The following is a 27,942-nucleotide window of genomic DNA, read 5'->3' as shown; positions in this document are numbered from 1 at the left end:
TGCCTTGTCTTATCTCACTGAACTTTCCAAGGATCTAAATTAATGCAAGGGAAATACGACCTTGCCTCAGTGAATTGTTGTGAAGGCTAATGTGCTGAGTGATTTATGGGCAAAGAGGGTTTTTTTTTTCCTCTTTCTTTAATAAAAAGTGCTTTCATTCAGCAGCTTTGATGGAAAGCCTGCAAGGACCCATGATAAGTATGTAACCGGAACAGACTCATATTAGCTATCACTGTTACAAATCTATTAATCCCACACATTAGAGCATGTGCTGGACCTGATGAGCTACACTAGTGGGAACAGGAGTAATTCTGTGGAATAGATGTAGCTTGCAAATCTTTTAGACTGTTATCCAATTCCTTTTCTTTCAGTTTAATTAGGATATAAAACATGGCCTGAAGAGCTTGCACGAGTGGAGGGAACTCCATGTGAAGGACAGGGAACCAGCTGCGGGGGATTCCCAGCTGCTCTGGTGCTGAGCCTGGTGGCTTTTGCCTTCAAGTTGGTTTTGCTGCTCTGCCAAGGACTGATGAAGGCAACGTCTCTTGAAGCATTGCAGGAGGACAGAGCTGCTCATGGATGGTTCACACAAGGTGGGTTGGCCTTGGATTTTCTCACCTCCCTTCCCTGCACTGCCAACACCGAGTATGCTGGGAGATGCTGGGCGGTCTCCCAGCTGCCAGAGCTGCTCTGCTGCCGGGACATGCAGCACCCGCTGGGGCTGAGCCAGGGCCCAGCAGAGCTCCTGATGCGAGGCAGGGGCTGCCAACAGCTCCCTAACAGGGTAACACGGTGACAGCAGACAGCAGCAACAAGGCAAATCAGATGGTGGTTCTTTTCCAACCACATATGCAAAGCACCTATAATGAGCAGAGACGAGCCCCTGAGACATGTGATGCTGCTGATGAATTAATATCAAATCAAACCATACACTTTAAAGACAAGAGCATCCAGCCCTTCTCATAACTGATGCAGGACATGTTTCATCCAGAGCATATCTGCTATCATTGGCGCACTTTCTGTTCTTGAATTCATCTGTTCTGTACATTTGGGGACTGGCATGATTAGCATTTGGCTTTGTAGAATTCAGAACCTAATTCCTATGAGTTTTCATGTCTTCCTTTTCCTTGTTTTGATTCTCGTTTGTCCGTTTGTTAGTTTGTTTATCAACATATTTCCTGTTTGAAACAAAAATAGCAGAGATGGGCACTTGCTTTCCTCCTGGACAGATTCCTTTGTATACTGATTTATTTCATTTTTAAAGATGGACCCCTGGTTTCCTTATAAATGAGTGTTGGCAGGCTGGGAGTTGTCTGAAGCTTGGGGGGAGGAGGGGGAAAAGGAGAAATGCATCTGTTTAGAACAAATGCAACACTGAAGGAAAGCTTTATAATATCATTCAAGATGGGCCTGATTGTCTGATTCTTTAAACATATGGTATGCTCCTATATATATTATGCATGAAAAGTAGCTGCATGCACATAGCAGTCATTCTGCAATGCTTTACACAGAGTCTGCCAAATCCTGAACTTCTTATTCAAACCCAGGTCTCGGTGAAGACAATGAGCTTTTATCTGAGCCTCACTGCATTTGGCATGCTCCATCCCTTCTCCCTTAATTTAATCTCAATTGGAGGAGGATTTCAACATTTCGTCCTTTGGCACTGAGTGCCGACCTTCCTGCTCCCCAGGGCATGCAAAATTGGAGCTGGAAGGGTGTGGTGGTGTGGCAGTGAGAGAAGTGCCACTGGGAAGGAAGAAGAAGCCTCATGTGAGCGTGGTTAGCAGGCTCTGAGGCAGTGCTGACACACCTGCGTGTGTTCCTTGGCTCATGCCCACGTGCACACGGCACAGACTGCCTTTGTCTGGGATCTCAAAGGCAGTTTTCCAGATCCGCCTGGGCGGGGCAGGCACTGGGATAGACCCGAGTAAGAGCTGAGGAAAAGCTGTAGCAAGTCCTGTGGTTTCAGTCCTGCTCTGACACAGACCTTTCCCTCTTACTTAGCCTCAGCCTGGCTGAGCTTTCCTTTGTGGGGAGGAAGGCTGCTGTTCTGGGGGAAACTTCACACCATCTTTGCACTGCTGGGTTTGCAAGAAATTGAACCAGGGAGGGATATTGCAGTTATTGCATGTATTTCTTGGCTACCGTCAGTGCTGTGCTTGGCCCTGTAAGGGATCGTTTCTTTTTTTTTGGGGGGGGGGAGGGAGTGGAACATCTCCTTTTTCTTTTTTTAAAGTCATTTTAAGGACTGAGAAGAGGGGAAGAAGGGGTTGGTTTTACCACGAAGCTCAGTATCATCATGTGTTTCCTTGCTGTGTTGAAGTGTTTGCCCTTTAGTGGAGGTGACAGACCAGAGGAGCTGACTGGCAAGTGCCGATTTTATGGCTTCATATTTCTTGTGCGTCTGTAAGTGGTGGCACTCCCAAAAAGCAAAGGGTGAACTTTTCCAGAAGAAGAAAAGCAAAGATGCTTCAAATTGCTGGCTTCACCTGTAGTTGAAGCAGAGCCTCCTGTTGCACAGCAAGATGTCATCATCCTGTCAAGATAGCTCCTGAAGGCCTGAGGCATCCAGAAATTATTGTGGAGGGTTTTGCAAGAGTCCCTCTGCCATTAGCTCTGCAACAGAAAATTTGCAGGAGTATGTTGTCTTTGGCAGGTGTAATTATGCCTAATGCAGTGTCAAAACTTCACAGTTTTGAAGAACTTACTGTCAGTCTTAACCCTGCCCACCCACAGCTCCATCAGAGAGGGTCTGAAAAAGGTCAATACATCTTCTAAGCTGGCAGTAGTTGGAAGCCTGCAGGAATTGTAGGAATTTAATTAGAGAGATTATCCTTCCCCTTTTTTCATTTTTAACACTGCACAAGAAAATCTGGTTTTTTCTGTCTTTGAATTCCATTTTCTTCTCCGTCCCAAATGTTACTGAAATCTCCTGGGCTCCATCATTTGAGGAATTCCTGTCCTCTTCTTCCTGCCAATACACTCTGTGGCCCTGCTGCACTGTCACCAAAATCCTATGCAATTAGACCCCAAAGGATGATTCAAATTCAGATTTAATCTTGGGCAAAGAGAAGCCTTTAGATCAAACATCCCCACTACTGTGCAAAGCAAAGACTCTGAATGCACCACCATGTAACGATCATTAGAGGAGCCGAAGATCTGAAATTTAACACTCACGTAGATGAGTGATGGATAAACATCACGTTCCTAAAAAAGGACTTTCTCAGGCTCTTTAATCCATCCAGAATTTAACAACTGGGTGCTGACTGAGGCACAGCTTGATTGGGGAGAGATGAAGGGACAGAGAGAAAGCTTAACACAGAGCCAGCTCAAAGAAAACGCCTTTAATGCTGCTGATCTCAGAAGCTTTGAAGAAGGAGCCCTCGTGTCCTCGGTGGTTCTCTGTGGCAACTTTTTGGCATTAAAGTTTGTGTGAGAGAATTATGAGGTTCCCATTATCACGTATGGAGATGTGATCCATTGTGCTGGTTCCCACGGTGTGGAGATTTAACATTCACCACACTTTGTCCTGCAGATATACTGTGATGTGTCCTTTACAAGCTGCAGCTGACTACATTGAAATCTTGACTGACATTTCTTATCTGATGGGGGCTGCTTTTCCACTGGCTGCTCTTCAGAGTGATAAATGTCAGGAGTTTGGGAGTTTGCTTGTATCTAGGCTCTCTATCGGAGACTTTGGGCAGGTAATTATCCTGAGACCATGGAACTTTGTCATGAAATCCACTGCCATGCTCATATGGGGAATGAGTCAGCCAGGGGTCATGGATTTGGTGTATCCAGGAACTGGGAAGCATCCAAAAAGATAAGGAGAGAAGGATAGAATCTGAGCAAAGATTTTCCCCAACCAAAGATGAAAGTAGATGTTTTCTGACATTGTGGGGTTGTCTGTCTTGATCATCTGGGAAGGCCATGAGTTAGGATTGACCCAGTAGCCTCCCAATTTGAGGCTTCAGTCAACCAAGCAAAGCAACTAACCCCTGCAGGCTGGTGTCACAGCTGGAGCAGAGAGATAAACCTCCTACGTGAGGGCACCGGTAAAGAAAGCAGAGATCTATGGCAGTCAGTGTGCTCCAAACAGAAAACTTTCTTCCCCTATAAATCCTAAACACATTTTGTCCTGGTGGAAGGTGCGAGGAGGAAACATCTAGAGACATGAAAGTTTCTTGTGTCCCTTCCTTTTCCTGTGTCTTGCTTTTTTTCCCAGGTCCACTTTATTCTTCAGTTTCAGTATTTATCACCTGGAAGCTGAAAACAGGATTCAGTGCAGTCCAGGACCCTTTTAGTATAGCATTTCTCAGTGCTCATGAGGTCTGAGAAATTAGGGTTGACATTTATTGGAGGAAGGAAGAGATGGGTGGCAGCTTGCTTATTTTTCTCTTTTCCCAGTGCCAGGATGTTCACACCAGTGTGGCTGGAACAACTACAGTCTCCAGCTGGAATTAATGTCAATCATTTTTTCCCTGAAAAAGCAGCACAACCAATCTCAGCGAGCTCTTTACATCTCCCTACACCACAGAAGGAGGTAAGAGAAGTGTTTTCATTCCAGACAGGTATGGTCACTGGTGAGGCAACTGTGAGAGGCTGCCTGGCTCTGGCTGATGCTGTCAGCAAAGCCTGGAACAGGTGAGCTGGGATGGCTGTGGGGTGGCACTAGAGGATGGAGAGGCTGTCACAGTGTTCCCCACCACCCTGGAGCCAGGTGCAATTTGCTTCCCTTTGGGCACCACAGCTCTGCTGTGGGCTGTAGCTGTGATTAAAACACCCACCGCTGCTGTCCTCCCTTCCTCGCTCCACTGACCCTGTGGCTGGTGGGTCAGTGCAGCCGATGCCCTGCCTGCCCATTCCCCAGGAGTTATGGAACATGCTAAGGGAAACTGCCTTCCCCTTCCCCTTCCCCTTCCCCACCTGATAGCTGGGACAGTATTTTTGTCAGCGCTCGCTGCCCTGTACCTGGCTCCAGGTTCCCTGGTCAGCTCAACCAGTTTGGAGGGACAGGGTGAGTAATGCTGGCCCCTTGTTGAAATACATGACTCAGTTCATTTAGGTGCTTGAGGGTAACAGTTGCTTCATCTGGTTGGCTTTTTTTTTCTCTTGTTTGTGCCTTTGTTTGCTTCCCCCTCCTTTCCCCTTAACATACCCTTTGAGCTGCTCTTTAATTGAAGTAAACGGAGCAGCTGCTATGGTGTGTGCTGTTTTTCCCATTTTCCCCCGTGAGTCACACATTTCCTTCCTTAATGTCTCTATCTTCAGTCGGTCTGTTCTAATGAGGCCCCACATCTCAGCTGTTGAATGCTCAAGCTCATCTGCCTGGAATTTTCTAACTCATTTCAATTCATTTCCCACTTTCCCCTCTCATCCCTGCTGTCTTTCTCCCATTCCCATCCTACTCTCTTTATCTCCTCTCCCTGACTTTGACTCTTCTCCCACTCCTCCCTCCATGTGTCCCACCAGCCTGCCTGCAGCCCCCTCGCTGCCTGCTGCCCTCCCAGAGGGAGATGAGACCCGAGCATCATTGCAGATGCAGGATGCATGTGCTGGGAAGGTACAGCAGGGAGTGGGCAGCACTGCCATGGATGCCAGGGCAAGGAGAGGCACAACAGCTCTCTCTGCTGCAAGGGTGCTGGAGAAACCCCTCCTGGGGTTGTGGGAGTTAGGAAACACTAGGAATGGGCATTGTCCTTTTTGTCCCTCCTTGCTCCACAGGGGGAAGAAATAAGGGTGCGCAGTCCCATGCCAGAGACCCACTGGGAAAGCTGCCCTTTGGCTCTGTGCCTTGCGTGGGTGTCAACTCAAAGCACTCAGTGAGGAGCAAGCAAGAGCAGTGGCAACATCTCCGCCCTGCTTTGCTCATGAAGGTCATTCTTTGCACAGTTTTAGCTGCTCTGAGGAACGAACAGTACTGTGGGGTGCAGGAAGGTATTAGCTGGTGTGCCCTGCATGCGCTGGAGGCCCGAGGCACAGAGATGTGAACCGAGAGGCTCTGTCCTTAACAAAGTCAGGAATGTCCCAAGGCACCACTGCTTGGTGCTCACTTTCACTGAAATGAAGGTGTGTGCTGATGTCTGCTGAGCAGGGTGACAGTGCTAGTCCTGCTTGGTTTTTTTTCCTCATTATAACTCTTTCTTGTGGGTTTTGTTGGGCAACTCTGACTTAAACACTGAGCCCTGCTGTTCTCTGTTGCATTTATATCCTTACTCTTGCAGAAGACAGGGACTGGTCTTTCTTCTCTTAAGTAGGTGTGGCACTGAGGCACAAAGAAGCAAGGACCCGATTTAAAATTTAGGCTCAGAGCTTATCACCTGTGAAACATCAGCAGCCCTTGCCTAGTGGAGCCTTGGACACATCAGCACTGCAGTCTCAGCAATGTCAAGGAAGCCAGAGAGACCCACAGGAGTCTCAGGTTCTGAAAGCAGTCCCCACTGCAAACCCCGTTATCACAACTGGATCAGACCCCTTCTTGGCTTTTGCTCTTTTCTCTCCTCCACTGGGAACAGCTGTCTTTCCATTTTAGGAATATGAAGAACGGAGTCCTTAACTGCAGGAATATGATTCCAGACCTTGAGCTTTGCAGGTTAATTCCATCCTTACCAACAAACATCTGAGTCCCCCAAAAGAAAAATCAGGATTAAGATAATTTTAGAGCCATAATAGAGTAAATAAATGCAAATCTTTGCCAAGAAGAAAAAAACCACCTTGATGGAGATCAGACACTGGCTTGAGTGCTCCTGGGGGAACCAGCGGAAGAAGCCAGAGTTGTGAGCACTGGATGGCTGGAGGAATTTTGATCTTGCTTCAAATTTTGTTTATGCTGTTTTGCTTTAAAATGCAGGTTCAAAGGAAAAAAAAACAAACCATGACAAAACAAAACACACCAGTGCTTTCCTCTTTGGCTTCAGGGCCTCCTGTTGAGGTTCCCTCATCACCATAGAGATAATATTGCTTGTTAGGCCTAAGACTAGCAGTTGGAATTCAAGTGGAAAAAAGACCTAAACAAACCCATTATAAATCCCCAATTACTTTCAAACTGTCAGGCTTATTAAAAAATGTAAATATCCTTCTCATTCTTGCAGAGTGTATAAAAATGCATGAAACTAAAACTCAGCTTAGCTGAAAGGAGTTGATTTCTCAAATAACTTTGCTGGGAAAATGGCAGAAGTTTCTCTTGTATGGCAGAGGGAGGAAAAAATACACCTGCCTGAGCCATTGGTCCCAATCATCCCTACTGTTGGTGTGCTGCTGGTGCTACCCTGCCTTAGATCACTGGTTTAATAAAAATTTTTGGGCTGTTTTTCAGGTATTTTCAAGAAATGGTCATGCAGATCCAACAGAGGAAATTTCTGCCAGCTGATAATTACTGGACCCCACCTGCACGTGGCTGAAAGTCCCAGTTTTCAGTATTTACTGCTCACCTCAATGGAACTGTTGGTCTGTTAATGTTTTTCTGCTTTTTCTCTCTTCCCTTTTCTGAAAATGAGGAGGGCATTTCTCTTGTTCTCAAATTTGGTCTTGCTCTAACTGCACAGGAGTTTCTCATGATTCTGTCTTTAGTGCAAAGCCTTTCTTACCATGACCTACACCTGGATTCAACCAGGACTTGCTCTGGAGGCTGGGATTTCCCAGCAGTGCAGCAGAGCTGGTGCTAACCCTGCAAAATGGTGAGGTTGCTTCTGGAGGGAACCAGACTTCCTCTCATTTTCCTCAGCATGAGTTACTTTGAGGACTTCTTTCCCCACTGCTATCCTAGCCACAGTTAACCATGACAGTTTTCAGGAGAGGATGTTATCAGATAAAGGAAGCCTGCCTCTGTTAGGCAGAGTCAAGTGTCATTATTCTGGTGGTATGAAGTGTTGGCCAGTGCTGTTCAGTGCTGGCTGCAAACTGGGGGAAAAGAGCAATATTTCTTCCATTGGACTCAAAGCCAAACATCTGTGACATTGACAGAAGGGTAAAATGCTCCCTGGGGAGCCCTGAAACGCAAACTGGTGTGTCACAGATGTAGGACATGGGCAGTGGAGTGGGATCTTGGTATGCACCGTGGCACTGGTAGTAGTTGGGGAAGGGAAAAGAAAGGCAGCCCTTCAAAGGAAGATAAGGAATTTAAACATCCCATTATGACATTGCTATGTGCATACCAATACGTGATACAGGATTGCCATATTTTATCCAATAACCTGCATATACCTCAGAGGTGTATATATTAAAAGAGGAAATGGTTAGCTGTTTAATTAAGGAAGCAAAATTGAAGTGATAACATAAAAAAGGAGCGTAATTGCTATTCTGATCAATCACCAGCCAGGACTAGCTTAAAATGCAGCTACTTTAAAAGCTCACTAGAGACTTTACAGGGACTGCTGAACTTGGCACTTCTGCCAGTTCTCTCTGGAAAAAGCCAGATAGTGGAATCCCCCTTTTCCACCCATTTGCAGGTGCTTTGGCACTAGTTATATTTTTTGTTTGGATGCTTCTGAGAATCCATGATTTTAATTTCTGAGCATTTGAAGGCATCCCCAGAGCCTTGGCAGCAGCATTTTCATGGTGGGGGGTGGGGAGGGGGGAATTCTTGTTTGAGGGAAAAGTGTTGTGGAAGAGGCGAAGGCAAAGCCTGGCCTCCCCCTGCAGTTCTGCTCCACATTGCCTCAAGTGCCTGCAGTCAGTTCCTGATGTGGAGCTGTTTGTAATATCCCAGCAAACGCCCTCTCAGCCTGGCAATCCTGCAGGGACCTGCCATCACCTCTGGCCTGACTGAGCATCTGAGTGCTTTTCCGCCTCGAGACTTCGGACAATGTGTTTCCAGAGCAAAAGGACAACAAGAGTTGACTCTGTATTAATGCCAGACTTTAAATGTTTTGACTATAAAACTGAAACACCATTACCTATTCTCTGCAGAGCTCCACTCTCTCCCTCTCTCTCTCCTTGCCTTCTCCTCTCCACACTGTAGCCCTTTATATGTCTCAGGCATTAATCCCTCGCTGCCGGGTTGTGTAAATTAAAGAATAATAGAGCTGCAGAGGCATAAGCTCGCAATGATGGGGAATGTGTTTGTATGCTAAGAAGCAATTTCAGTGAAAATTAACTCAATTTCATCTGAAATAGTGAAGACCGGCATAAGCTGGCAGATCCCCGAGGATGGTAAAATTACTTTGTCAAAGCTCTGCTTGCTTAAATTAACCAAGCAAGCACTCCAGGTTATTGGCAAGATGCAGCTAGTAACTAGGTTTTAATAAGCAAAAATAGCTTTTTGGATAAATAAGAAAAGTGCAAAGCATCTTATGTATTCTGGTGATGTGTTCATCTGTGTGTCCTCAGCAGCAAGACCTTCACATTCCTTCAGGAGCTTTCTTTAAGTCTCCGTGTCTGGCTGGTCTGTCTTCAGAGCCTCTGCAAACAAGTATCAATCAGAAAATGCTTTTGGAGATGATCTTGGATAAGTCTTTTCCCAGCAACTAACAGACTCAATGGCTCAGTCTGCAATACCAAAGTGAGGTAACAGCAACAGTTTCTAGAGGCATTTTATTTTCAAATCAGAAGATGGCTGTTACTGGGTTTATGACTGTTAAATTGCCCAAAATAAGATGTGGTGTCATAAACAAGAATTGCTCTACGCTGTCACTGATACAGCAGATTTCCAGATGAATACATTGCTGCCAAAGGCCAGGTCAGGGTGTGAGCTTTCTCCTCGAGCTGGGGGCTCAGGTCTATGGGAAGTGGAAATTTCATCATGACAGCAAGAGTGGCTCAAGGACCAGCTCAGAGGGTGAATCAGTTGAGAATTTGCTGGTTTGTAGAGTTTATTTTTGTTGATTTTTTTGGTAGTTTTTTTGTTTGTTTGTATTGCTATTAATTGCACGTCTGAGGACTCTGTTCCGCAAACAGGCTTTGCTGCTGGAGGTTGTGATGTTTAGGAAGATCACCTTCTGAAAATGCTTATTCTTTTGCCTCTTAGTCCACCCCTCTCAGGAAAGAAGATTGTTTCTTTTGGATCCCATTCCTCCAGGTATTGTGATTTTGGTTTTGGTCCTAATATTAATTAGAAATGTCATTAATTGGACAGAAGGATAAAGAGCTTAGGAACCTCTCCATTGGAGGAGAATATGGAAAAGCTTCTCAGAATTGCAAAAATACATAATCTCCATTGATTCTCTCTCTCCAAATGAAGTAATCAGTATTCAAAGAGCACTCCATATTTAAAGTCTTTGGGCATGTGTCATCAGTACCCTCATCAGAAGCATGGATTGTTTCTTCTTGCTTAGCCAAGTCATGAATTCTGGCAGTAGGAGCTACTTGCATTCCTGTCTCCAGGACCCCAGTAAATGGGACCATTAATGGTTTATCCAAGGAGAGTTGCAGAAGGATCAAACCAGTCAAACAGGAACATGAGGTGGAACCCAAGTATACAGAGGCTGCAGCTCCCTGGTTGGTTGTTAACTCCCCTCCCTTCCTACCATAAATCTCAGTATCTGCAGCAGGGAAAGCAGCTGCATAAAAGATTTGCTGAGCCATCCACTCATTAAAGTGTTTCACTGGTAAAGAAATACTTTCTCTCACTGTTGCATATTTACAGTTTGGAGATTGCTTGTTAGGACAATCTGAGGTTGTATTTTTTAGCTGTGCTGCTTTCAGGTGTCAGAAGAAGACACTTGGTTAATAACCCACAGTTCCTTTCCATGAACTCTAGTGCCCAGACTTGGGAGACAGCTGGCAGCCCCTCTCCTCATAAACAAAAACACAGCCTAGGAAATATGGGACCAGCTCTGTGTAAAATCACCTCCCTTTGATAGGATTAATTGCTGAAATGCCACCAACTTGTCGTTAAATCCAACAAATGCATTTGGAGCGAGGAATAAATCGCGCAGGGAGGCAGTGGCTCATTTGGACAAACGTGCCCCGCTGAGACCTTTCATCACAGCACTGCTCCATTGGCTTGTCCATCACTTTTGCTTCTTTTCCCCATTAATGCAGTGGCTGTGGTCAGAAAGGTGCCAGCTTTAAAACAACAGCCTCAAAACCAGCCAGGGAACAAAAGTGATGCCTTCCCCCCGCCCTGCACTATCAGCAGGCTCTCTGTCCGCTCTCGCAGAGCTGCTATCTGCTCCCTGCACGCTGCTCCCGTGTTCTATCTGCTCCCTCCGCTGATAAGACCCAGTTCATCCATTGTCAGCCCTGCTGAGCCAATCTAGCTGCATTCGAGCGAGCTGGATTTTGTTCTGCATCACGTACCAATGACAACTTCCAGCAACGGCCTTGCTTTTAAAACCTGGCTGGTGAGGGTGCACGGAGCTCGAAGAGCAAGGCAGATCTTTAAACACAAAGGGAATTCAAAGCGGCTCAGAAAAGGGCTTTGAAAATAGAGCAAATATGCTGTGGAGGCCATCAGGAGAGACTAGATAAACACGGGACACCAGGATAGCCGCAGGCAGAGCGCTGCGCTGCGCCACGCCTGGAACAGGAGTGTTGGTGGGCACAAACACGGCAGTGTGCCTGCTGTAACAGCAGAGAAGGGATGATTTGTGATTAAGGCACAGCAGTGACACTGAGTGGCTGGAGACTGTTGCAAGCCATCTGAGCTCTGGGCTCCCTCTCCCGCAGTGTTCACGGGTGGGCTTGAGAGAGGAGACTCTGCAAAGGGCATGTGAAAGTTAAGGCAGGGGAATCAACAGGATCCCACACCTAGACCTCTGCCGCCCTCCGAAAATCTCCCCCCATCATGTGGCACTCACTGGGGTAGGAGCAGAAGGGACTTGTCTCTTGAGTTCTAAGCAGGGCTGTGTTGCAGCCAAGGCATCAAAGAGCTACTGTAATTTGAATAATAAATAAAATGTAGCCTTTGACTATGCTTTTATTAACTGGATGACACATTTTAATATCAAATTACTTTGGTACTCTTGACTCAGAAGACTTGGAGGTGTCAAGATGCAGGGGAAAAGCCAATTGCATGGATGCTTTGCCATGTATGAAACTGCTCAAGTTCTAGTTTGTGTGTATTTCACCTTTAATGAACCTGACATTTTATGAGTCAGCACTGATGGGAAATGTGAAGGTTGTCTTTCAGGAACACCTCACTCCTCGTCTCTGCCTGCCAAGATGTCACCTCCTTGCTCTTTGCTCTCTCAGGCTGCCATGCTTTTCTCCAGCCCTTTTAACTTTACCTACTCAAAAGATTAACCCTACAGTCTCACACTGGAGAATTTACTTCAGCTGCAGAGAAACAGCAGTACAAGACAGATAAGAAAGTAATTGTACCCTGAGGAAGCACGAGGAGTGTCTGCATCATATACACTTGCTTTACAAAACAGCAGCTACTTATGCAAAGCAAGTGGCCTTTTAAAACCAAGACAGGGTACATGGAAAAGCTATCGTGTCAGATGCCTCATTAGACTTCTATCATGGCTACTTGGAGCAGTTTCTGTCCTAGCCTTATTTTAGTTTTCCACTGTGGGAGGTGGTGTCTCTCACTGCTTGCCTGCACCGTGTTGTGGCCATAATCCTGGGTCAGGGCAGACAGACTGTGAAAATCCAACGTGAGATTCCTGAGGGGAAGGGAAAGGAAAGGAGGGCTGGGGTGAGGAGCTGATGCCAGATCCAAAGTGGGGTGTAGACCCGATCTAGGCTTTTTTCCCCCAAGACATCTCCCAAGGCTGCCCAGAGGAATCACATGCTTTGTTTCTGTTTCTGTCTTAATGTGGAAGCCTTCAAACTAAACATGACAAAAAGTGGCTCGTTGGGCACTCCTAGATATCAGAAGTGCCCAGGCAGCAGCTTGTGTTGGTGTCCTTCAGCCTTGCCCTGGAAGGGCCATGATAGTGCAGAGAAAGATTGCGGATATGCAGAAAAAAGATCAGATGATGCCATGGAAGAAAATCCATCAAAGTTTATTAGCCACAGAGAGCCATTATTCCAGGTGGGCAATGCCAGGCCTGCGGTCTGGGGGAGCAGGTAGAGTACACAGCAGAGCAGACTCAGTACCCTCACCCTTTCTGCGCCCTTTCCTTGCTGCTTTCAGCAGCGGGGCAGCAGGCTGGACGGATGCTTGGCTTTGTTCACTGCAAAGCTCTTTTCTTTGAACCTCAAAGGCAAAAATAGCCAGAGATCTCTGACTTGGTTCACGCAGGTGTCTCTGAGATGGGAAAAGCTTTCAATTGCTTCCAGCCTGGGGCCAGAGCCGTACCAGTGGCCATGAAGTAGAAGGCTCCACGTCCCATATTAACCAGTGACTGCAGTCTTGTTCTCTCTTCTTTTCCTTGCCCTGACTTTGTTTTTTTTTAGCCTCTAATGAAGCACAAGTATCCGGAAGGAAGGCATGCCAGGGGTGACAGAGAAATGTCCTTCTGATCTCTCCTCTTGAAGGAAGATTTGGAACATTTTAATAAAGTGGATTAAGAACTTGGACACAAAAAGTAACCTGTTTCTCAGTGAAGGGTGCTTTAATCTTCTCCCTGAGCAGCTGATAAAGGCTTTCCTTAAAGAAACCTCCTGAACACAAAAGGGAAAATAAAAGAATGGGAGAATAGACTGAGAAGTGCAAGATGTTTAAAGGCACCCCAAAAAATGAAGCTGCTTGGGTGTTAATTGTGTTCTCTTTTCCCAGAGCCTGTTTCTCTCTTTCGTTTCTGATTTTGGATCAATGCTAGAGGCTGCAAAGCTAAACCAAGGAAGGAAAAAGCCTTTGATTAGACAATCTGAGTGGTAAAAAAGGTATTGAACAGAAAGTGCAGTCAATGAGCTACTCAATACAACAATTAGAAGGTGAAACTTTTTCTTTCCCTTTCGTAGCAAGACACACCTCTGCTCTGCTGGAAGGAGGTGGGTGGGAGGAATTCTCCCCATTCCGGTTCCCAATTGTCTCCTGGACCTATTCCATTTCAGAGAAATATATGACCTATAAAACTGGCCCATTTTCATATCACTCAATACAGTCTATAAAACTATCTGGCATTTAAAGGGAGTCTCACGGTGTTTACAGCGACAAGATTACTGTTACAATAAATTAATAAAGAGATGTATGAAAGATGTTGCCTCTATAAACATTCCTGGAATTTTTCTAATTATAGAATCTTTCCAACATTGCTGGCTGCATAAATGGTTACACAGCTGAAGCTTTGTCCAGATAGGGAACTGTACTGTTCCATGAAACTTACATGGGAATAAAATCTGAGAAAGTTGTGTGGATTGCTCTGACATACTAACATGGTAATTCATGGATTTTTTCCCTATATTGAGGATTGGAATTACTATTATAAAACTGGACATCTTAAGGGATAGTGTCCTTCCCCCAAGCATTTTGAAGCATGGGAGGATCTCAGGGTGCTGCAGTTAGTTCAGTGTGTGTCCATCCTGAATTCCTTCCAGCAGGTCCCTGGGAGCCAGTGGCACTTGGAAGAAGGTCCAGTTAAGCACCCTGTGGGTCTTTGCAGAATCACAACTTTCACAAAGGCCTGCAGCATTCAGAGTACTGTCAGCCTCTTGGGCTATGTTTTGAGCTGAATTTGGTTCAAGAATATGGTGTGTCCTTCAGCCTGGATGGCACCTACCCCAACCCAAGGCAGACCCTGAGCTGCCTTTGCTGTGCTTGTGCCAGGGACAAAGGGTGTCATCAGAGGCTCTCTCAGAACATGGCAAGCAGGAGGAATCTGTGACTCCACTCTTTCACCCGCCAGGCAGCCTCAGATATCAAAGCCACATGAGTCCCAGGAGAGCCTTATTTATTCCTGATGCTTCAGTTTAAGCTTGTCTTTGCAGCCTAGATCTCACAGCAGGAGAGGAACTGAAGAGCTTCTGCCTCTCTCTCCCTCACAGTTTCAGATACATCTACAGCCATTTTTAGCCACAGACCATACCAGCCAAATAAAAGTTGGATTCACATCCCAGCAGCATACCGTTCTGTAAGATCTAATTTCTCATTTTTGCCCCCTCACCTCTGAGAGTCTGGAGCCATTCCCTCCAGTCCCTGAGATGGTTTTCCTATCTGGTTTTCTCTCCAAGCATCAACTGCCCACAAACAGCTGGGGCAGGAAGGGTTAACCTCCAATTCCCTCAACTCCCGACCACACAAAAAGTTACAAATCCTCCTCTACTGCTCTCTTGTTCTGCAGTGTAAAGGGAGGGAAAAAACCCCCCAAAACTCAGAGATTAAAAACCAGGTAGGTTTTATATATCAGCTGCAAAAGGAAAAGCAGAAAGATAGAGCAGAGGGGCTGGGAGGGAGCAGCCCTCAGCTGGCCCTGCACAGGCTTTGCTGTTCACCTCTTTTACTACATCCTTTACTGTCCTATAAACATGGCTAAGCCCTAGCATCACCTAGCAGCATCCCTACACCTCAGAGAGCCCTGTGTCTCCTTCCTCGGAAGCACCAGATCTTCCTCTGCCACACATATACTACCTTCTGTCCTAGTGAGAGCTTTGTAGGGCAACCAGCAGCCCCACTGCCAAATAACACCTTACTCACACAGCTCCTTTGGTGCTCTCTTTACAACCACAGATTCACAAAATACTCATTTTCTTATGCTTTTTCCTCCTTTCTACTGACCCTGTCCCTCCCCATCTGCTAATATCCTATCTCTCCCCATCTTGTTTTCTATGCTCCCCAAATTGTCTTTATCTTTGGGTGCTATTTTTTCTGATTTGCAAAAAAATAGAATGAGTCCAGGAGCTTTGTGATTTTTGTTTTCAAGCACACATTTTGTTTTGATAAACTGCATTGTTTTGTCTATAGAAAAGTATTAACTGCTTACATCTATTTTCTCAAAGACCTCACATGAATATTAAAAGGGATTTATTCCTACAATGGCTTCGGGCAGTTGAGTAATCCATTATAGGCTGTCATATCACACTGTGGTAATGTGAAAAGCTGGGAGTCCCTCCAATAATATTTATTAGCAATACAGGCACATTTGCACTTTGTTTTTTTCCCCCCCTTCTCGTGATAAGTTCACGTATAAAAATATTCATTAGTTTCTTTAAGCTGTTGCTTGATTTTAATTATGATGGCGATAATGGTAATTTAAAACAATAAGTGAATTTCATGCAAGTGATACTGACCTGGTTTATTGCATTTATTTTAGTATGGACCAGAATGCTCAATATAAGGCCCACAGGCCACCTGGATGGTTCATTTGGCCAATATTTCCCTCCCCAGGGTCTCCTGTGGCCCTGCAATGGAGGAGCCCACAGGAGTGGGCTATAGGATCCACATCTGCTTTGGGCATGGGGCAGAGGGGGATAGGAGTGTGGGGAAAGGCTTTTCTCCTTCCCCCTGCAACACCAAAGCTGTGCAACAGTGATGGGTGAGAGCAGGGCTCTCACGTGAGACTCTAACCTCACCTTGTGCCTCTTGTCCTGACATGTGAGCTGCTCTGCAGTCATTTATTTGCCTTTCTCTTGACTTCTTCCACAGGGGATTTCAACCTTTCTCCTACCTCCCCCATTTCAGTCTGAGCTTTTCCTTGCTGTGATTCTTTGGTGGCAGCACCTGGTCTTCATCTATGTGCCGGATCTGGAGCTCAGCAGTGGTGTCTGTGTGTACTAACACTGAGACACTGCAGAAACTCCAGCGTGTTACTCCAGGTTGATCCCCCAGGAAGGTGCTAAGCTGTGAGGATGGGCTCCCTGAACTGCTTTGTTATTTCCCTGAGGGGCCAGCCAAGAGTCCAGTGAGCACAGCAACTGCAGTGACACAGACTTTCTTTCCACTGGGACCCAAGCCAAGGCTGGCTCCTTATTTCACTGAGGCTGAGTTGTTGCCAGAGGATAATGAATGGTGGTCAACAGTGAGCTGACCTTCCTCTGAACTCACGATCCCAAGGTGAACAGCTCCATTTATCCAGAGCCCACGAATGCCAATCAGCTTTTCTACATTCACCTTCAACTGGATCTGTCGAGGAGGGCAATCTCTGAGTGGTTTTACTGATCTTGGATGGATGCAGCACATGGAGAAAACATTTGCCTCCATCTCTTGCTTCTTCTGATTATACGCACAACCCAAGCAGAGCATGACCTGCTGACAAACACATCCTGGAGACAGAATATGAGAAGTCCACATCATCCTACATTGACAGTTTGCTGTTATACTGGACTAGGTGTCATGACCTTGGAAGCAGCTTGTGGGGAAAAAGGGTTTTCTCCAGAAAATTCCACCTTGAACTGTGCTGTGAGGCTGAGATAGTGGGGTAATCCACAACAGCTTTGATGAATGAGTAACAGTATGTTGGGGTTTTTTAGGAGTTCTCCTGTTTTCTTTTTCTCTTAAAGAATTTTTTCCATATATATTGCCAGGGCAACAAATTACTGTGTGCTTAAGAAAAACAAAAGATGTGGCCACAGAGGGAGGGGTCCAACTGGCTACTCTCTTTCACCTGTGGGTTAGGTACACCCCGGGTGGGCCGGTGTTCTCGGCGTTGGGATGGAGGGATGCTGCCGTCGTTGTGGAGGGATTTCGTCAGCACTGCGGGCTTCTGCTTTTGGCTGCCTTCCTTCTACCGTGAGTGGAGCTTGCTCACTGGAGTGGCTGTTGCACTGGGACCCTAACACCCCACCTCACTAAAAGAGGGACCTGTTCACCATCTGCTTGGGTGCCTCAAGGAGAAACCCCGGGATTCCCAAGCCTGCCTTTCCCTGCCCCGCTGGAATCCAGGCTGTGGCCGCCCTGCCCCTGTCGCTGCTTTGAACCTTTGCTACCTCGTAGCCCCGCACACCCTGCCTGCCCAGACCTCCCGGTGTTCCCGCTGCAGCTCCGGAGTTTGATACATCTCGTCTGCCACCCGGGATTTGTGCTCGTCCCTGCCGTTCCAGCCTGCTGTTCCCGAGGGTCCGGCCGGACACCGGGATCGGCTGCCCAGGGGTTTGTGAAGCCTTTGTTCCATCCCTTCCCGGGATCCCAGGGCACCAGAGCCGCGCGCTCCCCGAGCTCGCTCCGGAGCGCCCCCTGCAGCCGCGGGGGAACCATCGCACCTGCCCTGCTCACCGGGAGCCGCCAGCGCCCCTGCCGGCTGCGAGCGGAACTGCACCCGAGGGGAAAGGGACCGACAGCCGAGAAGGCTGGCACTGGGTTTGTGATTGTTTGCTGTTACTGCCAGAGGTATTGTTGTTTGTTTGCCTTGTTATACACATACATATATATATAAAAAATAGTAAAGAACTGTTATTCCTATTCCTCATATCTTTGCCTGAAAGCCCCTTAATTTCAAAATTATAATACTTTGGAGGGAAGGGGGTTGCATTTTTCATTTCAAGGGAGGCTCCTGCCTTCCTTGGCAGACACCTGTCTTTCAAACCAAGACACAGTAACAGGGTTGTGTAAAGTGTTCATTAGTCCCCATGGGTCACACAGGGCTTTGCAACACCTTCAGAGTAATTTTTACTGGGCACATGTGTGGAGAGTGGCTCAAGAATGGGTGGGGCAGGAGTAGAAGAGGCTTAGGAGCATCACTCTTGGCCTCTGTCTTGCCCTAACTGACTGCAACCTTCTCCTGTAGTTCAAACTGTGTCTCCTGTCCTCTCAGTTGTCACTGCCTGTTATGTGGATAAAAACTGCTTTGAGATTTTGCCAGAGCAAGTCAGCTTGTGTTTGCACATGGCCACATGTGGGAAAAACATCTGCAAGTGGAGCTGGGCTTGTGTATGGATGCAGATGGTCCATGGTGTAAGCAGGAGGGTGGGATTGTGCACTAAAACCACAGGGCTCACCTGCATGGCCCCTTTGCAATTTGTTCTGCAGCCAGAACTCCCTGGCCTACACTTGTGACATAATGATTGTCTCCACAGCAACCAATTATGGTGATATAAATAAACCCTCCATGATATTATTGCACTGTGTAGAGGAGAGGTGGAAAGTGATGAACAACAGGTTGGGGCTGGGGGGGAAGAAATAGTTGTGTAGATAGTCAAAGATAACTCTACCTGGTCATGAAGGTATTAATGACCCTACATTTTATGCAAACAAACGGTATTTTCAAGATCCTTGTTTCTTACTAGCTATAATTAAGAAGACCTCTCATTCAGTCTGCAGTTAGTTCTCCTGAGGAAGCACCTTATGGCCCAAATGGCAGCGTTCAAACTTGGACATCAAACCCAGGTCGCTCTTTTCTTGAAGGGCTGACAGCAAAATCTGCCTGAAGCTGGTGGGCAAGACATTCGTTCTCCTGCGTTTTGTAAAGATTTATTTAGAAGAATGCCCTGGCTTTGAATGAGTGTCTTTGGCTCAATATTGAAGTCTGATCGCCTTACACAGACCGAGTGGCTTGGAAAGGAGTTGTCTTGGTTCCTCTGTTTATCTTTGAGCATTTATATATTGCTCTTTGGTTGGAAGGGGGTGCTGCAATGGGGACTTTCTGTGGGCATTCTGAGGATGAGGGTCATAGGCTCCCTGAAAGTCTCCTCAGGGGATGCAGAAGAGAAGTGAACACTTTCTTTGTGTCCTCATTCTTCCATGTGAACTGAAATTCTGCCATCCCCTGTCTCCCTGACCTCAGCATCCTCTGTTTGCTCTCTGCTCATTGCATTGGTCTCCAGCCTCTGCCAGGTGAAGCCTCTTCACCTTGGTTTGCTGGTGGTGGCTGAACCTGCCTGTCCCTGCAACCATGCCTGCCACTGAGTGGCTGTTGGAATCTTAGCAGAGTCAATATGCAACACCGCATCTGTTCTCCTTGGATGCTTGCAGAGGATTTCATTCTCCTGCCCTATGTGTAAAACCTGGCACAGATGAATTTTTTTTGCTCCCCTCCCTCTCCCAGCATGGTGCTCACTGAACTTCCCACAACTCCCAGACTGGGATGGAAGCTGTGCTTTCCCTTCCTGTGATAATGATGCAATCCCACCATGAACTGGCCACAGAAGTCCAGTCGTTCGCTCAGCTTTAGTTGGCTTGATCTCAACAGTGGGGGGCCTTTTCCCCAAGAGGTCAAGAGCACTTTGAAACCCGAGGCCAGGGACCCTCATGCCGCTGTGGGTGCCTGCCTGGGCTCATTATATTGCAAGGGCAGTAGCCAGCTGCCCAGCCAGCCAGCTTCCCCCAGCCAGCTGCAAAGGACTCATTAGCCAGCAGCTATTTAGGCAGTGGCACTGCAGCAACTCTCAGTTGGAAAAGGCTGATTTGTGGTGGCTCCCTCTTCACACTGAGACTGCACTGATCAGGAATGTAAATACTGCTAATCCCCTGCGTTAATACCAGCAGCTTTGATCATCTTTCCCCATTATCACTCCCTTGCTGTTAATAAAAGTGATAACCATGGGGGAGAAGGGAAGGGGGACTGGACTAATCAGTTTGCAGTTAGCAGTGCTGTAAGTAAACTGACAGGTCTGGAGACCAGAGAGCTGAGGAAACCCTGGAGAGGTGGTGTTAAATAAACACTTTTGTTCATGCAGGATGGAAAAATGAGACACCCAAAGAAACTTGCCCTTAGTGACAGTGCTTCTGGACTACAATGGGGAGCCCAAGATCAAATTTCTAGCAGGAACTTGCTACCAGGGCACGTTTCTCTTCCATCTGAAGCCATTGGCTGGGTGGCTTCCAAGTTTATTTGGGTTGGTGGGAAAGAGGCAGGGAGGGCCTCTTACCTATTTTACTCTTTGGAAAGAGTAAAATAGGTGTTTATGGGTGCCTGGTCCTTCCATCTCCTTCAGGTTCACACATGCCCTGAGCTCTCTTGTTCTATTGTGTCTAACCTGGAGTCTCAACTACAAAAATCATGCCCAAGCTTTGGAGAGACTTTTCTTGGGAGGGGAGTGGAGACAATGTATTTCCCTATGTGGATCCCTATTGATAGCTCAGGCAGACTGGGCAAAACAGATAGTGATTGATAGTATTTGCTTATGATGGTTCCTGATGGCATTTTGAAGAAGAATGGGGAGGATAACTAATTTGCTCAGCAGAATCTTAGCTTTTGAACAAGATAATTGAGTCTCTTGCCTTCATATTGAAAAGATAAATGTGCCTTGAGAATGGCCAATTGTGTCTGATTGTGTCTGCAGAGAGCCTGCATGAAACAAAAAGCAGGTGCATCACTTGCACATTAGTTACCAACTTCCCTGATAGGCACTTAAGTGGCCCCTTTATTAACTAGCCACTGCAAGGCTGAAAGGGCAGGGACATCCCTGCCACAGAAGTGCAAAGGATCTATTGGAAATGGCACCACATTCAGGTCTTGAGTGTCCCACTTACAGCGGGATATTGAGCAGAACCTGGGAGAGTACCAACAGCCTTTGGTTTTGGACTGACTGTGGTTGATAGCAAGGCTGAGAGAGGAGTACAAGGACCTCTGGACCCAGAGATGGGGGAATCATGTCAAGTGTCTGAGGAACTGGGAGTGACTGAAGAGTAGAGCAGGATGCTCCCTATGACCCCAACACCTCCTCCATGTTCCTCACTCACTGGCCTCTTGTTTTCTTGGAGGGAAAGGTGGCTTCATTTGAGGTCACCTTTTCCCCCACTAATTTTCCTGGTGCACCATCTGCCCTTTACTCTTGCAGAAACACTGAGCAAACAGCTGCCTTTGCAGAGACTGTTCTCTTCTTGTTTTGCCTTCAGCTTGCTTGCTCTGCCTCCTCCAATCCCCACCCTTCCTAATGGATTGCTGAAGAGTGGGATGGGGCAGGTGTAGCCCTTGTGTTTTACTTTGAGACTGCTCAGGCTGAGGTCCACCAGCAGAAACACAGCTCTCCTGGACTGAACACAAACCAGACTGGCTCTGCCCCACCCGTGCAGAATGAAGCTGTGAGAGAACAACATCCTGCAGTTTGAGGAAGCTGTGCCCACATCCATCTATAAGTGCAGGCCTCCACGGCTGGATCAAAGCACCAGTTGGAGCCTGCCCAGTGCTCCCATTCCTGACTGCTGCTTCTCAGCCCCATCCACCCAGAGCCCTTCCCCACTGTATTATTTCCTTTTTCTAGTGGCATCTAGTCCAGAGCTTTCACAGGAAAAGGCAAATGGACTGGGACTCTTTTTAGCAGCAAAAGGGAACTTGCAAGAGATTCATAAACTTCTGGATGGGGCCAGAAGGTCTCTTTTTCTGCAGCAGCTGGTTGGAGATAGCAAGAGCAAGATTCGCCTGAACCTTTGATAATTAAACTCTCAGCTGCCGAAGAGCTGGCTGCCTGGCTGCCAGATAAATGCTGTTTCCCTTGAATTAGTGTGGAGCCAAAGTGACATCCAATGGCTGGTTAGGCTCATCAAACTGGCTGTTCTCTACAGCTATCCCAGGGGATGGAGCCCAGGCGGCCATTTGCCAATGGAAAAAGGCAACTACAAATTCCAGGCACGTATCATCCTGCTGAATTTATCACATCTGCAGTTCAGGTACTTTTAGACTTCCTGATGTCATAATACTCCTTTATACAAGAGCTTTCAGGGAAAGCTCCCAAATATGCATTAGACGGAGATGTAATAAGACAGGTCCTGTATATTAAAGAGCTACTGCCAGCTCAAATTCAGTCCCAAATTTAGGGTTGAAATGAATGAACTATTATAAAGCCTGACACCATCAGAAACGTTCTTGTACTACTTATTTTTTGGACAGAAGTTGGAAGAAAAATTGTGGGGGTGCTATTTCTTTAGGGGAAAGCAAGTGCCACCTGCAGGGCCCACAGACAGGGCTGCAAAGTGACAATCGAAGAGCCAAGCATGGATAAACACGAGCCGAGTACTGAGCCTCATCCCCCACGCTGAGAGAAATGGAAAATGCAAACAAAGAGGTAGAAAGAGTGGAGAGCAAATTGGTTTTCAAAAACTCTTCCTGTTTCAGTCATCTCAGGTACTGCTGGATGCAGAGTCCCAGAAGCGTGGTGGTGGTTTTTAAGTGGACAAGGTCCCCTGTGCTCCAGCTGCCTGTGTCAGGACAGCGAATTATTATTGCAAGGTCACTGATGTGCTTTGTTATATGCTGGGCAGGGTCCTTGCTTGCCAGGAAAGGGCAGTTTTAAGTCAGATGGACAAGGCTAAAGAGCTGTGCAGCAAAAGCTGACACTGAGAAACAGATAAGGACACCAGCAGTGCAGAGGTTGTTCTCTCTACAGCGTGAGGGGAGGGGAACAGAGCTTTGTCTGTCCTATTTAGGAGATACCTTGAATGAATCTCTTTGCTGGGTCCTGATGCTGTGAATCCTAAGAGGCCTCTGACATAGGCAAAACACAGGGGATAGATGGGAAGGGCAGCAAGGACTAGGGGACCTGAGCTGTGTGTGACACAGCTCCCACAATGAGCCCAGGGAGCAAGGAGAGGGCTCCATGCTTGGCATTAAATGATGGAGGAGGCAGGGTGGGCTGGCAGGAGATGGCTCCTCCCTGCTGTTATTGAACATCTACTCACCAGGGCTAGATGATCAGCTGGCATTTAAATATTAAATACCAATAATAAATCATCTGGAAGTGTGCCTGTCCCAGGCCTGATGAATGCCTGCTGGTGAGGGCTGTGCTCAGGGCCACCTGCACTGGCAGCTCCCACTGCTCCATCCCCCCTGCCACACACAGACACACACAGCGTGAATGCTGCACAGGAACAGATCGTGAAGGCTACTGGCACTGACATTTTCTTTGAGAAAGAGTAGGGAAAAGCCCTCAGTCCCAGAAATTCAGCACTAAAACATCTCTTTCAGCACAAACCACAAGCACCTTGGTGCTGGGAACACATATTTGTCTGCAAAATCACAACCTTTCAAAACCATATGTCATTGACTGATCAGCCTGATTTGCTGGGCTTTCTTTTGTGAAGACCAAGCTGGAAGTAAGAGTTTTGATTTCCTTTTTGAGCTGGGGAAGAGTTTCTTTCCCAGCAGTAGTCTGTTTGGCCACCTGTACAAAGTCTTGCAGCTCACAGCTATGCCATGAGAGCTGATTACACCTTGGTTGACCTGTCTTGACGTTTAGTTGTTTAGTAGAACCAGATCTTTGTTTGCAGTAGAGCTTGTTTGTCTGACCCTATCAGGGATTGGCAGGGCAACTAATATTGACTAATGTCAAGTGGCCCTGCTGCACAAAAATGGGGTCTCCTGAGGCCCCCCATTAGCAGTACTCAGAACTGGGGCCAGCAAAGCTACAGGTTTTCATTAGCAAGAGTGTTTTCCTAGTGAAGGACTTTGATAGAGATCCAAACTGAAGTGCAGAAGGTAAGGATGCTTGGCAGGGCTCTTAGAGGAGAAAAACTGGCAGCAGCTGGTATTCAACACACACCAAGAGCTTAAAATGGCCATTCCTTAATTCCTATATCTCATTTAATTCAGGCAGCTGTTGGGGGTACCAGCAGCACTGCAAATCAAGGATATGACTGGCAGCTGTGGCACAATACTTGCCATGTGCAGCATGAAAAATGAACCTGCTCTTTGGATAACCAACCTCCTAAAAGAGCAGAAGCCCAGTCCTCTGTGGCTGGGGGAGCCATGCTGAGCCAGGCTTACGAAGGCCAGCATCAGGCTCTGGTTTTGTTTAGCTAACTAATTTTAATTTAACAGCTGGGGATTCTTATTATAGCAGAAATCATTCCACATCTCTGTCACTGTGCGGTCAGATGATGACCTGGTGTGTGGGATCTTATGTTTAGACCTCAGCTTCACTGACTTTCCTGGAGAGCTGAATTTCCTCTTCGTGAAAGTGCTATAGCTCCACGAAAATGTAAATACTCCAAGGGCTGTGCTGATTTACTTCAGGCAAATTGTTGGTTCAGTTTTCTATTTTATTTTCTGGAGATATTTTTACTCTGTATCTCTACTGTGGCCTCCAAGCAAATCCAGTTTTAAACTCATCACTGCAGGGCTCTCCTAGTTAGGTCCCTTGACTGAAATCACAGTTGCTGAGGGTGCTACAGGGCTTTCCCATCAAAGGTGATTTTGAGGGTAACTCCCCCAGAATGTGGTGTGCAGTTCTGGGAGATCTTAGCTACACCTTTTGGCTTTTATCAGTCTTTTTTCAAGTATATGATGGCTTCAGTTCTCTGGGATGGAAAGACCCCCATCGGATTTGTCTGGAAAAACATTCAGCCCAGATAAAGCACAAAAAAATACCCAGAAAAGTCTGACCTTCTCCCGTCCAGTTCCCTTGGTAACCATCACCTTGACGTTGTGGTATTCAAACACAACTTCTTAACTTTTCAGAGAATATAACAAGTAGCTGTTCAGGCAGGGCGAGCAGGAACTGGGAAATGTGTTTCCTTTGCTCCCTGGGATGAGGCAAGGTGTCAAGCAGGGAGGTGACTGGTAAGGGGCAGGCTGCTATTCCCTCCTCCAGGGACTGTGAGCTGGTTTTGGGGCGATATGAGAATGGCTAAGGTGTTCGCTCTCTTCCCTCTCAATTCCCCTCTTGGAGGCCTGTCTGGGAGGATGAAATCTGGTTTGGGTCAGCTCCCTGGTGTCTCTCAGTTGAGCACTCAGAGGAAAGCTTTACCCTTTGAGTGAAATGATGTTGTTTACCCCTGCAGTGGCTTCTTGCTGGGGACCATTTCTGCATGGTGGTCACTCCCCAGGGCAGCACACAGACACTTCTGCCTGGGGTGGGGGTTGGGGTGGGCTCCCAGGCCTGGCATTGTGGAATAAGTGGTGCCATTCATTGAGAAGCCTGGGCAACTAAAATGGCCTCTGGAGTCTGACACTGCTCCTTGAAGCATTTTGGATCAGTTTGTTCCCAGTCGTTGCTGTGTGCCAAAGCATCGCAGTACAATCCCACACTCAGCACCTCCAGGAAGACCTCCCGGGAGGACAATAATTTTCATGTGCAATTGCTTTGTTGTGTTGGTCTGGGAATACACCTGTAACTCTGGCTCCCTTTGCTTCCTTGCCTGAGGAGAGACCAGAAGACAGGCCAGCATTGCTGAGTTTGCCAGTTCACAGAGAGGTCCTGTTGCATGCAGAGAGTATCACACCCATTCAGTGTGCAGAGTGGGTATCTCCCAACTGCTTCAAGCAAGGGTTACAATGGAAACATCTTGTCCGGATGACAGTCAGGGATCCTGTGTCATTGGAATATCCAGGCAGCAGCCCACGGTTTCCAGCTCCTGCTGCCTTGTGTCCTCCATGCATATTTAAAGCACACGCCTGCACAAACCTCTACCCTGTCACAGCAGATATACAATACGTATAAAATGTACTCCTGTATTTATTCATAGGTACACTCTCATTTATCAAAGAGGCAATCTCTGTTGGCATCAATATAATAAAGGGTCTCTCAAAGCAGTACTGCCAGGAGCCCTTTTTCCCCAGGGAATGTAATGCTGCCATGAATATGACAACAAGTCAACATGGGATAATGCTGCATCAGAGGGCAATAATACTGGGGACACAAAAGGTGTCGTAAGTGCAGGTTGAAGGACATGAGAAACAGTGCAAGTGCAGTGACTTTCACTTCTCCCTTGAGGGAGTTACATATTAGTCATCTGTTTTGTACATGACCAAAGGCAGGTAGGCATGGAGGAGATAAGTGACATTTCCCCTGCCTGGCAACAGCTACTGATAAGCAAGGAAAATCAAACCTGTGTTTGAAGTGCTCCCATGTGCTGGGCTCCATTCATCACAGCAGCTTAGCACCTTTGGGAGCTGCTCTGTTCAGAGGAACCAGCCAGGCATGATCAATCTTCAAACCAAAAGCTGTGTGATCAGGTTTGCTTCTACATGCAGGTTTGTGCTGGACTCATTTTTGGTGTCCTTTGGGTCCCATTGCTTTTGTGGCTGGGGGAGTGTGAACACCCTTAGGGCTGAGGAAGATGGTAAACCAGTGCTGTGGTTGGTATTCCTCAAACAATAACTCTTCACAGAAGGAGTCAGTGTGATCATGTGGATCAACTCAGCATGAACTACTTGATGCCAACTCCCACATTTAAAGGAGGCCTCAGCTTCCTGCTCAGCTACATAGAGACCCTTTATCTGTTCTCCAGCCATTTTAATGCTGTGGATGATTTATGGTTTCATGCAGAAAACACACAGAATGCCTGCATTCCCATGTCTGTCAGGGGGTCTGCCTCCCATTTGTCACTCGAGTTCACCACTTGGGAGTCTGCTTGGATGATTATCTCCTGACAGTGAGGTATTGGCTGAGGTCTGGGATTGCTTCCTTGTATTTACGCTGTGGTCATAACCATGAGTTTTTTCACAGTTTCTTTTTGATTCCTCAATATTTGGCCAAGTGTTAGGTCTTTGTGAAAATGCTTACAGATCTTGACACTTCATAAACATGAATGGGAATGGCAATTTGGATTATTTGGGTTGGTAAGGATGTGCAATGCCTTCATTGTCCTTCCCCAAAGTTACTCTTTGAGACATGAAAACCCTTTTTTTCCATCCCTGGCTATGTTTATACTGCCTTGTTGAAGCAAAACTGTTTCTCTTCAGTGGCCTTTGATGCTGTAGGACATGAGAATCTTAGTCACTGGGGTATTCATCCTGACAGTGCCTTTGTGAGGTGGGACAATGCTGTTATTTCCCTCCATTTTCAGAGGGAGAACAACACACCAATGGTTTCATGAGGCACTTGGGACAGCACAGATTTAACCTGGTTACCTGTAGGTCATTGTGTTTTGCTGGCTGGATGCCTGCAAGACATCTTGCTTTCCTGAGTATAACTGGTTCTATGACACAAGAAGCGTTTTGGTGATGGTTCCTGTGGTACCCTCCCATGGAGCTTGCGTGGAATTATGAACTTCAGACCATTTTTAAGCTTCTCTCAGCTGGCAAAAGTTAGAAAAGCCATCATATGAACTAGCCCATTCACTGTGGGCAAGCCCTGGAGGTGGCAGGAGTTTTTTCCCCTTCCCCATCATGGTGAGAAGTGCATCACATCCTGGCAGAACAGCAACATTCCAGTGCCAGCCAACCTCCCCAGAACAAATGGCATGTGGTGTCAGGGAATGCTTTCAAACAGCTGGCTGGCAGAAGAGAATTCATCCAGATGAGTCTGACAATTTATATGCACAGCTGATATTGCTGGAAAGCAGAACTGGCATGGGAATAGCTC

At 46.9% G+C, this 27,942-nt stretch overlaps 1 long non-coding RNA gene across 1 annotated transcript in view; it reads left to right on the top strand.

The window, feature by feature from the left end:
• The window catches only part of LOC125331826, a 32,245-nt gene extending 14,413 nt beyond the window's left edge, over positions 1-17,832 (top strand). Inside the window, exons 2-6 of the long non-coding RNA XR_007206226.1 lie at positions 372-593; positions 7,316-7,446; positions 9,328-9,504; positions 9,895-10,015; positions 16,412-17,832. This is a non-coding gene — a long non-coding RNA (uncharacterized LOC125331826). The remainder of the gene's footprint in view (positions 1-371; positions 594-7,315; positions 7,447-9,327; positions 9,505-9,894; positions 10,016-16,411) is intronic.
• Positions 17,833-27,942: the final 10,110 nt, after the last annotated feature.

The sequence above is a fragment of the Corvus hawaiiensis genome, chromosome 11 (assembly GCF_020740725.1).
Source record: "Corvus hawaiiensis isolate bCorHaw1 chromosome 11, bCorHaw1.pri.cur, whole genome shotgun sequence".
Taxonomy (NCBI): domain Eukaryota; kingdom Metazoa; phylum Chordata; class Aves; order Passeriformes; family Corvidae; genus Corvus; species Corvus hawaiiensis.
Note: the sequence above shows the minus strand (reverse complement) of the source record. Positions and strands in the feature narration are given on the sequence as shown.